Below are 11398 nucleotides of genomic sequence, written 5' to 3' on the forward strand. Positions count from 1 at the left end.
AGCCACTGACCTAACGGACTCGGAGACACTGTGTATTTAGGAAGTGTCGTTTGTTCCTTTCTACAGTGACAACAGATAGCTGACGACCATTGTTGTGCTGATGGTGAGGCGGAAGTAGTCGAGGCCACATCAAGAGGTCCCGCCGGGGGCCGGACGGTCCGCCTCCGCGTGCCAGCCACCCTCGTGCGTGCCTGGCGCTGCCCCCGCCCCCACCTCTGCCTCCGCCTCCAGCGCCGCCGCCTCAGCGCGCCTGCACCCCCGGTCGCGGTGCCGCCTGCGGTGATACGAGCCACCGCGAGCAGCACGCAACGCCCACTTTAATTAAGCGGGCCTCGACATCAGTTTTATAACCGCAATTTGGCCGTGGCGAGGGGCCCTTGTCGGGCCGGGGAAATATTTTAGCTGGGGGCACGCGGCGTTTAATACCACAACAAGGCGGTCTACGTGGATGGCGGCGTCGGCGGCGGCGGCAGAGGGTTGGTCTCAAATTACAGGGTGCGGCGGCGCTGGCGGCGCGCAGACGAACTGGCGCCAGTGACAGTTCAATCCTTGGCGGCCGCGCGCTGCCGCGGGGGGAATCCCCGAACCCGGACCGGCCGACCGACCGAACCGGCCGTCCCGCAAAGGGGTAGCAGCCGGGCCCCGCGAGCGGGCCCTCATTACGGCATCCGACGAAATTGGGAGACAGGAACGAACGGTGGGCAATTTGACCAGCTCCGGACGGACCAGTCGTAATTTGGGGCGCAGCTGGCACCGTTTCTTCCACCACTTTACTTCTTCGGCGAGCGTTTTAGCACCACAACTTAATGGCCCCAAATGATTCGGAAATGCGGACGATTACCTGGACCCACGAAGAAGGATGGCGGTTTTACTCTGCAAAACACGTCCTAAACGGCGGACCTTCCTTTGCGGCTCGGGCAACGTGCCACACTTTCTTAAGAGACCACGTAAGTACAGGGTACACTTGGAAAGATTGTTACCATTTTATCGCAATAACACGGGCTGCATTTGGAGAGACTGTAACATTTTATTACAATAACACTGATGAGCGGAGCACAAAAATGCCGCTAAAGGACCTTTTCCGTCCGCAGTCCCTACGATTTCCAGAAAAAACAGCAGTGCTGATAGTCGACGCAAGCAATTCCTAAGGATGTGATTTTTGAAATTTTCCCAGCGGATAGAATAGCCCTGTTCCTCTCTGACAATTCCCCAATTCGACAAAGGGCCTCCATTGCACCTACCTAAGACAAATACACTCTCACCTCTGAAAAAGACGACAACATGGATAAGAGCTTCGCTACAATTTATGCGTTATTTTCAGAATGAAAAGCAAGTGCAGAGTTCGGTTTCCAGTCTAACACACAGTTTAAATTCATCGCGAAATTCCACTACAGAGTAAATGTCATTGCTTTCTTATATTCGTTGATAGAGAAAGCTGAAGTTCAATTTCCCCATTAAAGCGACCATGTGTGAAACAAAGACCCTAAAAGTTGTAGCGAGCACTATGAAACACGTGTACAGAACTAGCCCTCGCAGAGAAACAAGACGACTACTACAGATGCTGTACTCGTTTCCGTAAGTCTGTTTTCACTGTGCTTTCTTGAAGCTGCAATTAACTGGTAACAACAAGAAGTTAAGGAAGACTTCCTTGCATAGTAAATTGCTTATAGAAATCAAACAGGTTAACCACAGGCCACAGTAAGCATTTCACTAGCTATATTGATCACAATCTGTTGTCTCCCTCCGAACCGTCGACATTTTCAGTTCCGTTACAGGCATTTATAAAAATTACTCATCGCTAAAATTTTCTGCTAAGGAAAGGATATTTTAATGATTATCTGTAAGGTGATGTACACCGACACCTTACGTAGCTACATCATGTTTGACATGTGTATATGTCTATCACACGTAGAACCTTTCAGTGTGATCAGAGAACGAAGAATCGTGTGTTCAGGTATCCAAGTAGCTATTCAACTGGTGTTAGCGAGTTTTACGGATCTAAATGTGAAGAATTAGTAGTATCTGAATGACAACGTGATAGGACAGGGTACCGTCCGTATCGCAAATTGCGATGACAGAGACGAAGATGAAAATGTGAACTATGGGTCGCCTGCAGAATGCGATAAGTCACAAATGGAAGATCTACGAAGGGCTACTAAGGCCTACGTACTACATACCCCGAGTTCCATTTAACAGAAAACTACTGTGGTCACTTATATTCCGGTAAAGCCACTGGCACAGTATTGTTGATACAGATAACGTATCGGCGGCAGCAGGCGTAGTGTTCAGACTGTAACATCTGACAGAAGGGCCGCGATACAGCAGATCACCAGCTACTGGACCGAGCGATGTGGCGCAGTGGTTAGCACACTGGAATCGCATTCGGGAGGACGACGGTTCAATCCCGCGTCCGGCCATCCTGATTTAGGTTTTCTGTGATTTCCCTTAATCAATCCAGGCAAATTCCGGGAAGGTGCCTATGAAAGGGCACGGCAGACATGCTTCCCCGTCCTTCCCTCATCCGATGAGACCGATGACCTCGATGTCTGGTCTCCTCCCCCACAACAACCCAACTCCTTTCTGGACAAGACTAGCCTGAGAGAAAAAGTGACGTACCCAAAAAACATGGTCGATGTCGATTTAACTTCTTACATGTGTACGCCTTACATTGAGTAGGTAATTGATTAGAGTCTGCAATTCGTTGTGGACGGTTACCAGAGTGCGTTAGCTTTGTTTGTGTTTACTATTGTTACAGAGCCAGAGAGGATATAAACGGGGCGTGAACAGCGTCAGGTGTTGAGTTATCACTGTGATGCATGCGGAGATGTCGTGTACTCTCGTGAGTACGCAACTCAGCAAACAGTAGAGTTTGAAAGCGGCGTCACTATTCCATTTCCCTGGTTGGTTCAATCGTGCTATATCCAAATATGTGGGGCATTCGAATCTGACTGTTTATCGATATTGGACTGTTCGGGAACGTGAAGGCAGGCATACTAAGCGTAAAGTTTTCGGTGGCCCACGTTTGACGACCACATGCGGGGATCGTCATATTGTGCTCAAAGCACATTGTAATCGCTTCAAACCTGCGCCCATCGCAGAAATAGCGATATACATCTTGAAACATTCTGACTCATCCCGTATCATTGGCCACAGAGCAGCAGCAGCCGGAACAGGGTGTTACCCACCGAAGCGTAGGCTGATGTTAACGACACGGCACAGACGGCTGTGTTCGGTATGGTGCCGTAATTGGGAAGGATGAACTGCCGATGAATGGCGTCGCATTGAGTTCCACGATGAAACACAAATCGGCTACTCCGCATGCACATCGTCGGCCAGTACGTCGGTGTCCTGGGGAGGGATCCAGTCCTACCATTCTTTAGAAGAGCAGCGCTGCTGCACCAGGAGATTTCCGATCAGCGCTGATAGTGTTTGAGGGAACTCTGACAGCACAGCGGTACCACAAGGTCGCCCAGCGTCCTCATGTGTTACCCCTCATGCAAAGGTATTTTTCGGCCATTTTTCAACAGATCAATAGTCCTCCGCACATGGCAATTGTCTCAATGAATTGTCTTCGGGATGTTCAGGTACTCCCTCAGCCAGTGCGATTAACAGATCTGCCCACTTAAAATATATTTGGGACCATCTAGGAGTCAGCTCCGTTTCAGTGCTAGTACCCAAGATATCAAGGATAGGTTGGAACAGTTGCAGCCTAGCTTGTCTTCGAGAGGATATGAAGGCCCCCCTATCACTGTATGCATGTCCGCCTTCGGTAGCTGAGTGGTCAGCGCGACAGACTGTCAATCCTAAGGGTCCGGGTTGGATTCCCGAATGAGTCGGAGATTTTCTCAGCTCAGGGACTGGGTGTTGTGTTGTCCTAACCATAATACAGGGTGATTCAAAAAGAATACCACAACTTTAGGAATTTAAAACTCTGCAACGACAAAAGGCAGAGCTAAGCACTATCTGTCGGCGAATTAAGGGAGCTATAAAGTTTCATTTAGTTGTACATTTGTTCGCTTGAGGCGCTGTTGACTAGGCGTCAGCGTCAGTTGATGCTAAGATGGCGACTGCTCAACAGAAAGCTTTTTGTGTTATTAAGTACGGCAGAAGTGAATCGACGACAGTTGTTCAGCGTGCATTTCGAACGAAGTATGGTGTTAAACCTCCTGATAGGTGGTGTATTAAACGTTGGTATAAACAGTTTACAGAGAATGGGTGTTTGTGCAAAGGGAAAAGTTCTGGACGGCCAAGAACGAGTGATGAAAATGTGCTACTGTAACTGGACTACAGTATCTGGAGATGTTAGAGAATTGGCTGTTCCCTCAGCTCGAACAAGAAGCACAACAATTCATATTTCAGCAGGATGGAGCGCCACCACATTGGCACTTATCTGTCCGTAACAACCTGAACGTCAACTACCCGAGGCGATGGATCGGCCGCCAGGCAGCCCGTGACAGAGCACTTCATCACTGGCCTCCAAGAAGCTCTGATCTTACCCCCTGCGATTTTTTCTTATGGGGGTATGTTAAGGATATGGTGTTTCGGCCACCTCTCCCAGCCACCATTGATGATTTGAAACGAGAAATAACAGCAGCTATCCAAACTGTTACGCCTGATATGCTACAGAGAGTGTGGAACGAGTTGGAGTATCGGGTTGATATTGCTCGTATGTCTGGAGGGGGCCATGTTGAACATCTCTGAACTTGTTTTTGAGTGAAAAAAAACCTTTTTAAATACTCTTTGTAATGATATATAACAGAAGGTTATATTACGTTTCTTTCATTAAATACACATTTTTAAAGTTGTGGTATTCTTTTTGAATCACCCTGTATTTCATCCCCATCGACGAGCAAGTCGCCGAAGTGGCGGCAAATCGAAAGACTTGCACCAGGCGAACGGTCGACACGGCGGGAGGCCCTCGTCACACGACATTGTTGTTATTAGTGCATGCATCCAGCTTCCGGGGGTGCAACGTCATAGTGTCAAGAGGGCCTGTACTTCCAAGTTCTTTGTAAATGTGACTCAATACTGTAATCACTGAAATAATACACTAAAACGCCAAGGAAACTAGTATAGGCATGCGTATTCAAATACAGACGTATGTAAACAGGTAGAATACGGCACTGCGTTCAGCAACGCCTATATAAGACAACAAGTGTCTGGCGCAGTTCAAAAATGGCTCTGAGCACTATGCGACATAACTTCTGAGGTCATCAGTCCCCTAGAACTTAGAACTACTTAAACTAAACTAACCTAAGCACATCACACACATCCATGCCCGAGGCAGGATTCGAACCTGCGACCGGAGCGGTCGCTCGGTTCCAGACTGTAGCGCTTAGAACCGCACGGCCACTTTGGCTGGCCTGGCGCAGTTGTTAGGTCGGTTACCGCTGCTACAATGGCAGGTTATCAAGATTTAAGTGGGTTTGAACGTGGTGTTATAGCCGGTGCACGAGCAGTGGGGCACTGCATCTCCGAGGTAGCGTTGAAATGAGCATTTTCCCGCACGACCATTTCACGAGTGTGTCGTGAATATCTGGAATCCGGTAAAACAACAAATCTCCGACATCGCTTGTCGAAAAAAGACCCTGCACGGAACCAACGACGACTGATGAGAAGCGGTCAACGTGAAGGAAGTGCAGCCGCGACAGTGGCCGGGCGGTTTGAGGTGCCATCTCACGGACTGCGCGACCCCGCCCGCCGGAGGTTCGAGTCCTCTCTCGGGCATGGGCGTTTGTGTCGTTTTAAGTTAGTTTAAGTTAGTTTCAGTAGTGTGTAAGTCTAGGGACCGATGACCTTAGCAGTTTGGTCTCTTAGGAATTCACACACATTTGAAAGAAGTACAACCCCTCCGCAAATTGCTGCAGATATCAATGCTGGACCATCAACAAGTGTCAGCGTGCGAACCATTCAACGAAACATCATCGATATGGGCTTTCGGAGCCGAAGGCCCACTCGTGTACCCTTGATGACTGCACGACACAAGGCTCTATGCCTCGTCATGGCCCGTCAACACCGACATTGGGCTGTCAATGACTAAGAAACATGTTGCCTGGTCGGATGAGTCGCGTTTCAACTTGTGAGTGGATGGGCGTGTACGGGTATGATCTCATGAAATCATGAACCTTGCATGACAGCAGGGGAGTGTTCAAGCTCGTGGCGGCTCTGTAATGGTGTGGGTCGTATGCAGTTGGGGTGATATGGACCCCTGATACGTCTGGATACGACTCTGACCGGTGGCATCTACGTAAGCACCCTGCCTGGTCACATGCCCCCATTTATGTCCATTGTGCATTCCGACGGGCAATCCCAGCAGGACAATGCGAAACCCCACACGTCCAGAATAGCTATAGAGCGGCTCCAGGAACACTCTTGTGAGTTTAAACATTTCCGCTGACCACCATTCTCCACAGAGATGAACATTATGGAGCATATCTGGGATGCCTTGCAACGTGCTGTTAAGAAGAGATCTCCACCCTCTCAAACTCGTACGGATTTATGGACAGCCGTGTAGGATTTACGGCGTCAATTCCCTTCAGCACTACTGCAGATATTAGACGAGTCCATGGCACATCATGTTGAAGCACATCGGCGTGCTCGCGCGGGCCCTACACGATATTAGGCAGGTGTACGAATTTCATCGGCTCTTGAATGTATCACATACCCTCCCAACCAGTGAAGTTGCATTTCGTTCGTCCTCCCCTTCTGTTTGCATCACTAATTCTGTCAGGCAGTGTCTACAGCGCCAGCGGCCTTATCGGAGTAGTAACACCGGTTTCCGCCAGATCAACGACGTTAAGCGCTGTCGGGCTTGGCAAGCGTTTGGATGGGTGACCTTCTGAGTGTTTCGAGTGCTGTGGCATGCAGGGTGCACACAGCCCTTGTGATAATAACTAAGGAGTTACTCGATCGAGAAGTAGCGGTTTCAGTCACAAAAACTGAGAACGGCCGGCAGAGACATATGTTGATATCGGATAACAATGGAAACATACTGCGAACCACCATACAATACAGATACATCCCCTGTCTCCTGGATTTGAGACTCAGGATTGACACGAAGGGCACCAGCATACAATGCTCCGTTAGGAGGCATTGAGGTCAGCAGAGGGACAGGATACCTGCACAGAAAAGCTAATTTAACGGTGAACAACAACGAAGCGACTGCGTTTGAGTATTGGGGTGATGCCTATCCCTTCCTGGTGGGGCACAATTCAGTATAATACCAAAAATTTATGTGAAGTCTAATGGAAGCCCTGATTCGTCTCCCAACTGCCCTCAGTGCAGAACGAGAAAAGAGCCTCCTTACGGACCGCGTATACCCGTTTCTTTGCTTACAGCATCGCTCTCAAGCACCATGAGAGTTGTTCTGTTAATCCTCCATGGCCAGACAAGAAAGTGCTTGTCTGAGCCTCTGAGGTCCTTTGAAATTGACGAAATCTGTATCACCCTATGGAAGGACGTGATCACTTCAGAATTTGCCCAACCAAATCTCCATGAGTTTTTGAACAGTAATCGACCACTATGGTTGCACGTCATTGCTTGTGTTTCGTGGCCACGCCACTAGTCACCACTGGTTCCGTGGAGAAAGAGTGCTCTACACGCCACTTGTGGTGTTTATAATTGCCGGTCGGAGTGGCCGTGCGGTTCTAGGCGCTACAGTCTGGAGCCGAGCGACCGCTACGGTCGCAGGTTCGAATCCTGCCTCGGGCATGGATGTGTGTGATGTCCTTAGGTTAGTTAGGTTTAATTAGTTCTAAGTTCTAGGCGACTGATGACCTCAGAAGTTAAGTCGCATAGTGCTCAGAGCCATTTGAACCATTCCTTTTTTTTTTTTTTTTTTTTTTATAATTCAGTTGCTTATCACCATCAGTTGCTGAGGAGTTTTATCGTTCCCAATAAATTAGAAAATATGCTTAATACATCAGAATAAAAGAGTATAACTATTTTTTTCTCTCTTTGCAGTCTACCAAGGAACAGAAACAATTTTGGTACTTCCGTCGAATGTTTATGCTAGTAGTCTAGTATAGAATGCTTAAAAAATGGGTCATTGGAGCACCATTCTGACCAAGAATATAAGTATCTCGCTGTAACGGTAAACTAATCATGACCTTGAGTGAGCTAGTTTTATTACGTTTGAGAACAGTCGCTTTGAAAACCCTATCCTATCACCACTGTTTAGGCTTTTCTCGGTTTTCCAATTCATGATTTTTTTTTCTCTTGGTGATCTGCCTGGAGTTAGTAATAGCGTATGACCAAAACAAAACCAAGGCTAATTAACGACTGTTGCATCTGACGCCTTGTTGCAAGCTTCCGCGCTGATACGTGTGTAAAGGAACATGGGGGCAATATTAAGTTTTTTAACCGTACTAAAAGAGTCAGGCTTGCTTGGAGGTGCCATTCTGGTTAGGCCACACCGGCAGCGAACTGAACACTGACGTCCTATCACGAGCGGCTGCCTGTAGCTATCTGCGTGACGTAAGAGCCATGGCAAGGCGGGAAATACGACGGCAGGAACCACGCCCCCGTCTAGTATCCACAGACCACGAGACGTGTGGCAAGGCCACAGGACATATGTTGTTAGGCTTCACATATAGTGGTCCATACAAATTGCTGGACAAAAGTTACAACTAATCAGGTTAATTATCTCAGGCCCCCAGGTTATGTTTTGTTGCTGTTTGGCTATAAATGTAGCCAGTAACTTATACCAAGTTTACGTGATGGTGACACACTGAATAGAAATCTTAGTTTATCTGGTAATAGTAATAACTTAGACAAATTAAATAATAAAAAAAGCCAAAATAACAGTGAAAACTAGCTGGCTGCAGCAAGAAAAGGTTGTTCTTATTTACAAAACTAATATTTCTGTGCTTGCAGCGAAAGATGACCTCGCAAATAAACTTGTTAGATATAGCCTACTCTCTACTCTGCGGCAGAATATTGGAACACCAAAGTGAAAGAAAACTCTCATCAAATCTATCATCATCTCCGATCATAGACAATTTTTGTGAACTGAAAATTACCTTGTACATTATTCCCAGCTGAGAATCTGTAAGATGTATGTTTTCTACTTTTTTTTCCTTGTGGTTTTGTAGCACGCATTCGTATCTGTAAAGCTGTCAGAGTGATAACAAATGACGACACTTTACGTATTATTAACTGACATATGTCCAAAACAGCAGAAGAGTGACTAACGGAAGGATCAAACAAAACAAGCTCGGCATCTGGTAATGCTCCTGATAAAATGCTACTCAGTAATACACATAACGAAAGTGAGGGTCCAAAGTTGTAACGCTGTTGGGCATCATTGTTATCAGTTTCCAGTTGGCTGATGATTGAATACTAAAGTAAGGAGCTCTTTGCTGCTGACACCCTTTCCTATCAGAGGGATACCGAAGGAACGGGTTTCAAATGCCAGTCCGACCATGCTGTCTAATATTTCCTGCTCACCTCGATCTGACATTAAGCTCTATCTTTCCTTGCTTTCTATAGGAACAGCAGGGGAGTAGTTGACGCACATAGAGGACACGCCCACGTGACCTACTGAGAAACGTGGAACTCGTTGGGAACTGAGGTGTGATGACATCAATGACGACACTGATTCATTAACAGCCGTTTCGTGTCGAACGGGTCTACATTCTGAAACACACTGGTGACGTTTGAAACATCATGCAAACCGTCACGAAGTTCAAAATAACGCCAAGGTAGTGGAAAGTGGGCGTAGAGATCTATATGGATACTCGAACACGACAACACGTTGGTGTCTGAAGGTGGGTGGAGTACAGCTGAGTGCAGACGTAATCATTGTGTCGCTAATCCACTTGCGAGACATCTTGTAAACTGTCACTAAGATCAAGAGGCCGGCCCGGGCACTACTCTTGGACAGTGAAGGTACAAGTCGTAATGGATACGCCAAGACAGCAATCTATTGATATTTGACAAGTGCGTGCGGTAATGCTGAATGAAGGCGTAATCGTTACTATGCTAATGTACTTGCAGCAAAGCTGATAAGCCTAGCTACTGCGCATGCGGGAGTTAGAAAGAGAGAGAGAGAGATGAACGGCGCCGCGCACGTGTGACGGGGGCGGCGTGACGAGTACTCACGTGAGGCGGGCGGCGAGCGACGTCACTGCGGGGGCGGCGTCGGCGTCGGTCCGGACGGCGGCGGCGCCGGTTCTGCCGGAGCCACGGGCGACGACGGTCTTTGCATGCTAAAGCCACGCGGCGCACTGCAGCGGCCGCCGGGCGCGTCTCCCACCTCGCCGGCGCAGCCAGCCTGATCACTATGCAAAAGTATGAATGAGATACGGGACGCTGCGCCGCGCCGAGCCGAGCCGGGCCCGGCTGCTACGGCGGCGGCGGCGGCGGCGGCGGCGACGGCCAACCCGGCGGAGCGCGCGCCGAGCCCGGCCCAGGCGCGGCATTAGCAATTGTAATGAGTTACTACGCCCGCCGAAAACATTGACCCACCTCGAGCAACAACAACATTGTCTGCATAGTAATGGCCCATGTGTGCCACTAAAGGGGACAGACTGCTCGCCGCGGCCTAGGTCAGGGAGAAGGCGGAGGAGGCGCGCTCGCCGTTCACGGTCGCGTCGTCGATGCCCCAGCATCCGACCTTGACCCCGATCTAGACGCAAGACGCCTCGAGAACCTCGCAGTTTCACCTTCGCGTGCCCTTTCACAGTTCTGCTGTTCTGATCCTACTGCACACAGTCGAACAAGAAGAAAGGTTACTCTTTAACGCTCTGTCGACATCGAGGCAATTAGAGTCGCAGCCAAAGCTCATAATCACCATGATCCTTTTTGAAAGAACCATGACGGCATTGGCCTTAAGCGATTTATGGAAAACGCAGAACAGCTAAATTCGGAAGAGTTGAAACACCCCCTTCGAAAAATTTATGAATGACAGTGCTGGAAAACCTCTACGTTATTTGATTTTCAAACAGCTGAGCAAAACTGAACGTACTCAGACATTTCTCTGATTTTCAATAAACCCTACAAAAGAATGGCTCTGACTAACAATAACCTATACCTTACATGAATCACTTACCTCACAAAAATGTTCGTTACTCGAACTACTGCAACACAGCGAGCGCCAATACTGGCAGCTAGATAAAATATTATAACTACTGACGGCACTAACTACTCATAGGCATAATTAGCAAACGAAAGATTTTGGTAGAGAAAAAACACTGTATTTATCTTACTAGTGTTCAAAATGTATAATATATATAATCAGTTCATGACATCCAGTCTTACAGATTTCCTTTTTCTGACGGACACACGTCCAGATCGTCCGCTCTCAAAACTCTGCCATCTCTCTCTCCACATCCACCACTGCTGGCGGCTCACCTCCAACTGCACAACGCTATGCGCTGTTCACATCCAACTGCCCAAC

The 11398-nt window shown here is 48.2% G+C and overlaps 1 long non-coding RNA gene across 1 annotated transcript in view; it reads right to left on the reverse strand.

Annotated features, from left to right (window-relative positions):
• Positions 1 to 10240, reverse strand: part of LOC124545385 — a 393572-nt gene extending 383332 nt beyond the window's left edge. The window contains exon 1 of the long non-coding RNA XR_006967614.1: positions 10102 to 10240. This is a non-coding gene — a long non-coding RNA (uncharacterized LOC124545385). The remainder of the gene's footprint in view (positions 1 to 10101) is intronic.
• Positions 10241 to 11398: the final 1158 nt, after the last annotated feature.

The sequence above is a fragment of the Schistocerca americana genome, chromosome 8 (genome assembly GCF_021461395.2).
Source record: "Schistocerca americana isolate TAMUIC-IGC-003095 chromosome 8, iqSchAmer2.1, whole genome shotgun sequence".
In the NCBI taxonomy this organism is placed as follows: Eukaryota; Metazoa; Arthropoda; class Insecta; order Orthoptera; family Acrididae; genus Schistocerca; species Schistocerca americana.